The sequence below is a fragment of the Tenrec ecaudatus genome, unplaced genomic scaffold (assembly GCF_050624435.1).
Source record: "Tenrec ecaudatus isolate mTenEca1 unplaced genomic scaffold, mTenEca1.hap1 Scaffold_547, whole genome shotgun sequence".
Taxonomy (NCBI): domain Eukaryota; kingdom Metazoa; phylum Chordata; class Mammalia; order Afrosoricida; family Tenrecidae; genus Tenrec; species Tenrec ecaudatus.
The window spans coordinates 1945439-1952226 of NW_027459458.1; the positions used below are offsets into that span (position 1 = coordinate 1945439).

Consider the following 6788-nt stretch of genomic DNA (forward strand, 5'->3'; position numbering starts at 1 on the left):
TCAAAATTCTGTCTTAGAGTCTAGCTCGGTATAACTGAAAATTATTACATACATACATACACATACACAAAACCAATCTTTGTTACAACACACAAATCCAATTCCAACCTCTGGTTATAAGATCATAGCCAATTAGAGTTGTGTTAGGGCTAGGATGAGGGTGAGGGTTAGGGTTAGGGTTAGGTTAGGGATTAAAACAAGATCATAACCATCTGCCCTCACTTTGACTCTCTAGTTGTACTCCAATTGTCCACCGCCCTTGAACTCTTTAATAGAAGTGGTGCCTCCTAACTCAGAACGATTCCAGCATCTTAATTGTGAACAATGTGTTTACATTGAACCAAATTCAAAACAAAAAAAGAGTGATAAAAATAAAAACACAGAAATAATTCATCTGATGGACTAATGGATCATGTAAACATTCTAAGACAAAAACACGTAGATGGTGCATGTTTGTTGACCACTATCAACTGCTCTGAGCAGCATCACAGTAGGATGTCATGAACATGACGAGTGGAAAATGTGGAACATAATTCAAAAGCATTAAAAAGATCATATTAGATGGCATGGAAACCTGGTCATCCAAGCCAAGACATGAAAATGGAACCAAAAAGATGTCCCATCACCGGCTAAGCAGCATGACACTGCAAAGGAGGCACAAGAGGAATACATAGACCATATCCCAGGCCCTGTCAGCAAGGGCAAGTGGAAGAATAAGGATCAAGTTCTCATCTATTCTTCCAGAGGAGTAAATTTCAGAACAAGATGCTTAATGCAAGATTTAAGAATAGTGATGCCTCGTTCAAAAGCAGATACTAAAATAGATCATAAAGATAAGTTATTCGTGATTAATGAGGCCTACTAAATGAAAAACTAATAAGTGCATCTATTTTGAGGCCAAGAAAAAGCAGCATCTTTATATGTGGCTTTCAAATTCACCTCACGGACCATCTGCTAAATTCCTTGTTCAGAATAATCATACCCTAGCTGAACTCAAGTTGACTGGAAGCTGTTTGCAGGTTTCTCGGCCCCTTTTGTGTCTTGACCCTGTATTGGATGAATCCCACAGGATACTTTGTTAAAAGACTGCTAAATTCAGATCTTCTGGATGCCCCGCTGTCGCCCCAGCTGACCTCCTTGTCAGCCCTTTGTGAATCATGTGTTTGCTTTCAGCATTGTGGATAATCGGTTATGGTTGCAGAATTTCCAGATTATAGAGGAAGATGCTGCTCTGGTAGAGATAGGGAACGTTTTGTCTTAAACTTTATCCAGATTTTCCAGGGAAGGCTCAGAGCACCAACTTCATAGGAAAACCCTATTCAGTCACCAAACACGCAGCCGTATCAAGAAATCCATCACAGCTGCAAAATACAAAGCACGACAGCAAGGGAGGAGGTGCAGAAACGGAGAAAGAAAGAGCCCACGACTGAGCTGCCCATGGTCCCCTGCAGATGTGCTCAACCCCCAGCCGAGGAAAAATCCATCAAAATCGAGTGGGTGAAATCAGAGCCCCGGGTGGGATTGAAAACCAGGAAGAAAAAGATCTACAAAAGGCAACGAAAAATGCCACAGAAGATGAGCAGTGGGGGTGCGAAAGGAGTCCAGTTGTTTTGTATTTAATTTACATTCAGAGTGTTAATATTTCCATTATCCAGAGCTGTGTAACTCATGCAATTTTAAAGAAAAAAATGAAATACCAGAATCATTTTGTATGGATTTAATGGTGTCCGTATGTTTCTAAATAAAATGGTATCACAACTCAAAAACAAACAGGTTAACCTCTTGGAAAGATCAGGTGGGATCCCCACGAAAGCTTCAGCTCTGAGTCTGAACAGGGGATATGGGATACATGATGAAATACTGAGGGGATTGGAGTGGATTATTTTAATCATAAGGTGTATGACTCATTGTATGTAAAACTATGACCATCTCTGTAAACCTTCACCTAATTCACAGTAATTTTTAATAAAAAAGTTAAAAATATTCTATTCAGAATATTCAAAAGTAACCCCAAAGCCTTACGTTCTTAGTGGTGACAACATTCCAATCATAATAAACTGGGTTCCTGGAGGTACTGTTTGCATTGTCTAGACATAAAAACAAAGCGAACAGAAAAGCATGGGTCTGGTTTGATGAGACCAAAAGAGTGAAGGGGAGAAGAGATCTCCCGGGCCACGTCTAACTCCCGTTGGGGGCTTTCCGAAGTGTTGTACAGCAGCAGCAGACTGTCATCAGCTGGAAGGTCCTCAAAAGGAATAGGGAGAGGCGTTTTTGGGTAAGGAAAAGATGGTACCCATCCCATGGTGTGCACCACCTCCACAACTTCTTCTAGGCCAGTAGGCTGAAATAGCCGCGTCATTTACATAAGAAGGAAAAGAAGGAAGTGAATAAATGCTGAAAAGAGTCACAACTCTCTGGAATATCAAAGACTCAGATTAGTGCTAGGGGACATCACATTGGTTCCAGCGCATGGAAACATTATGGACAGAAGACGGAAACACTGCCAGGGTCAGGCTGCATTCACAATCACTTCTATGAGTCATCCCAGTGATGCAGCCTCGGTGTGGTGCCAATGCAGGGTCATGAGGCCCTGGCTTCTCAAAGCAGGGTGGGTCATCATGACACGGATGGAGAAAAGGCTTACAGGAGCAAAGCCTTTGGGACTTGGACTTGCTGATGGGCTCTGACCCAAAATGAGAAGGAAGCACCGCAAACGCCATTGGTCATCATCAGAACTTGGAATGCATAGACTACGACGCTAGGAAATTCAGAAGTTGTGAAAAATGAAAGGAAACACATAAAGATTGATGGTCTAGGCTTTAGTGAGCTGAAATGGACTGGTATTAGCCATTTTGAATGAAAAAATCTTATGAATTATGATGCTGGGAATGATAGATTCAAGAGGAATGGTGTCTGATTTATTGTCAAAAAGGACATTTCACTGCTGTTTGTGATAGCATAATATCTATCCAAATGCAAGTTAATAAGTCAATATACTATATATACTTCAGTATAAGCTGACCCGAATATCAGCCGAGGCACCTAATTTTACCACAAAAATGGCATTAAAATGTGCTGAAAAACTCCACTTATACACAAATATTTATGATAATTATTATTCAAATTTATACACCAATCACTAATGCTACTGATGCAGAAATTAAAGATTTCTACCAACTCTTCATTCTGAACTTGGTTAATTATGCAATCAAGATGCATTGATTATTATTGGAAATTGGATCACAAAAGTTAGAAGCCGAGAAGAAGGAACAGTATAGAAATGATGCTAGAGATTGCATTAGAGACTTTTGCAAGACCAATGCAAATATATTTTTTTCAAAGCAAATACCATTGTTCAATATAAAAAGTGACTGTCCACATAGACTTCTCCATATGGAATATGTAGGAAACAAAATTGATTCCATCTGTAAGAAGAAACAAGGAGGAAGCTCAATATTAGCAGGTAAGCCAGACCAGGGAATGACTGTAAAACAGGACATCATTTGTTTATATGTAATTTGACTGTGAAGCAGAAATTAAACAAGTCCACCAGAGCCAAAATAGGACTTGAGTAGATCCCACCTGAGAATATCGCAAGGACAGATTTGATACATTGAACACAACATGAACGATGAGACCTGAGTTGCTGAGACAACATCAAGAACATCATTCATCATCGTGCCTATCTATCTCCTGGAGGGTTTGTGCTCTTTCATTGCACTATTCTTTACCAAGCATGGTGTTCGTTTCCAAAGACTGCTCACCCCTGATGATATAACCAAAGTATGGGAGGTGAAGCCTTGTCACTCGCACATCCAAGGAGTATTCTGACTGGACTTCCTCCAAAAGAGATCCGAGGGTTCTTATAGGACTCCATACTACGCTCAATATGCTTCACCAACACTATAATTCAAAGCCAGGAATTCTGCTCTGAGTTTTCTTCATTGCCTGATTTTCAGCTGGGTATAAATCAATGAAAATATAATGACTTTGTGAGTCAGGAGCACTTTAGTCCTCAAGGTGATTTACTTATTTCGTTTAACATGTAAAGAGGACTTCTGCAGCAGATTTGCGCAAAGCAATATTGTAGTTGACTTCTTGACTACTGCTTCCATGGGTGTTGATTGTGGAGTCAAGTAAAAACATCTTTGTCAACTTCAAAAAAATGAAAGAAAACAACATCATTCATGAAGAAAGCAAAAGATCATTAAAAGCATAGGAAAGAAGAAAAGATCAAAGTGAATGTCAGAAGAGACTCTGAAATTTGCTCTTAATCCTAGAGTAGCTAAAGCAAATGGGGGCGGGGCTTAGAAAGTCAAAGAGTTAAACAGAACATTTCAAATGGCAGATTGAGAAGACAAAGTAAAATATTATAATGAAATATACAAAATGAATAACACATTCAGCATATCTTAAATGGAAAGAACTCAAGAAAAAAATCAAGCCTCAAGATGAAATTCTAAAAGATTCTATGGCCAAAATATTGAGTGATACAGTCGCTGTACCAAAAAGAACTAGTTGACACGCAACCATTTCAAGAGGTAGCATATAAACAAGAATCAAAGTTACTAGAGAAAGAAGTTCAAGCTACACTGAGAGCCTTAACCAAAAACAAGGCTCCAGGATAGTCAATAGAATAGCAATTAAAATGTTTCAACAAGCTCACGAAGCATAGAAGCACTCACTGGTCTATGCCAGGAAATTTAGTAAACAGCTACTTGGTCAACTGACTGGAAGAGATCCATATTTGTACCCATTCCAAAGAAAGGCGACATGCTCATATTATAGAACCAGATCATTGATATAACATACAAGTAAAATTTTGCTGAATATCGTCCAACAACAGTTGCAGCAGAATATCAACAGGGAGCTTCAGGTCCAACTTGGAAGAGAGCATGTAACGAGTAATATCATTGCTGATATCAGATGAATCTTGGATGAAATGAGAGATTTCCAAAAAGATGTTTACTTGTGTTTTATTGACTATGGAAAGGCGTTCAACTATTTAGATCTCAACAAACTAAGGATAGACTTAAAAAGAATAGGAATTCCAGAGCACTTTGTCATGCGCCTGTGGAACTTGTACCTGGATCAAGGAGCTCTTTTACAAACAGATCAAGAGAATACCGCATAACTAAAAGTGAGGATAGATGTGCATTGGGGTTGTGTCCACCAGCCATATTTACTCAATTTGTATGCTAAGCAAATCATCAGAGGAGCTGGATTACAGGAAGAAGGCGGTGGCTTATTAACAATCTGTGATGTACAGATGACACCACTTTGCTTGCTGAAAGTGAGGAGCACTTGCTGATGAAGATCAAGTCAGCCTTCAGTAGGGATTACAATTCAATGTGAAGAAGACCAAACTCCTCATGATGGGACCAATAGGTAGCATCATGATAAATAAAGAAAAGGTTGTCTAGAATTTGATCTTGCTTGAATCTGCAAACAATGCTCATGGAAACAGCAATTAAGAAATCAAAGGACAAGTGCATTAGGTCAATCTGCTGCACAAAACCTCTTTAAAGTGTTGCAAAGCAAGGGTGTTACTTTGTGGACTAAGGTGCGCCTGACTCATGTCATATTTTCAGTCATCTCATATAATAGTGAAAGTTTGGTGTTCAATAAGGAAGACCAAAGAATAAACATTGGATATGAATTATGATGCTGGCAAAGATTGAAAGTGGCAAAAGAACAAAGAGATTTATCATGGAAGAAGTAGAGCCAGAACTCTCCTTAGAGGCAAGGATGATTAAACTTTGTCTCAAGTACGTTAGACAAGTTGTCAGGAGAGACCAGTCCCCAGAGAACAGCCCGTCTCCTAAAGTAGAGGGCCAGTGAAAAAGAAGGCCTTGCTCAAGATGGATCAACACAGTGGCTGCAACAGCAGGTTCAAGTGTAAGAACAATTATGAGCATGGTGCAAGACCAGGCAGTGTTTTGTTCGGATTTATGTAGCAAAGAGTTGGAACTGGCGATTTTGATTTCAGGTTCTCATCCATATAGTTCAATTTTCAAAAATTGTATGTTGAGCATAGAGTTTGAAAAAGTATACGGAAATAACAAAACCCCAACCACATCTGTTCCGGTTTTAAACCACGCAGTATCCCTCTGGGCTGTCTTATCCACTGGCAATGTCCGTGCATAGAGTATTATAGACGCTGATGCAGGAGGACAGGTTTGACCCCATTTGACTCAAAATGTATCACTGGTATTACAAAATTCTATCATATGATCTCCAACATTGTTTCCATCACCACAGCCATCTTTTCCAAACTCAAAATCATCTTTTTATCCAAATTTCTAACCACTAGTAATTGACAATACATCTTGATAGCACATCTCATCAAATTGAGAATGCAGAACACGGTCAAACTCTTTAAGTCCCTCATCTTTGGCATTAGTGGCCAAAGTGTACATTTGAATAATAGTCATATTAGTTGGTCTTCCTTGAAGACGTCTGGTCATTATCCTACCTCTGCTCATCTTGTACTTCAATTACTGTTGCCACCAGTGCTGTGAAGTCAGCTCCAACTCAGAGAAGGAAATCTCACAGCCCCTGAATCCATGCCGACTCCCAGAAACTCCAGAGGACAAGAACTGCCCCCAGGAAGTTCAGGCGCCATCTTTCCCCTCAGGAGTGCTGGTGGTTTCACTCTGCTGACCTTGGGGTTAGCAGCCCCAGAGTGAAACACTGTCTTGTCCTGCAACACTTCCACAAATGTTACGTTGGAGTCCTCTGTCGCAGCCATTGTGGCAAGCTGTCTTCTGGAAAGTTACTCTTTTTTT

The 6788-nt window shown here is 39.8% G+C and overlaps 1 pseudogene; it reads left to right on the forward strand.

Moving 5' to 3' along the window:
- The first annotated feature begins 610 nt into the window (after positions 1–610).
- On the forward strand, positions 611–1620 carry LOC142436712 (ribosome biogenesis protein BRX1 homolog pseudogene; annotated as a pseudogene).
- The last annotated feature ends 5168 nt before the right edge of the window (positions 1621–6788 follow it).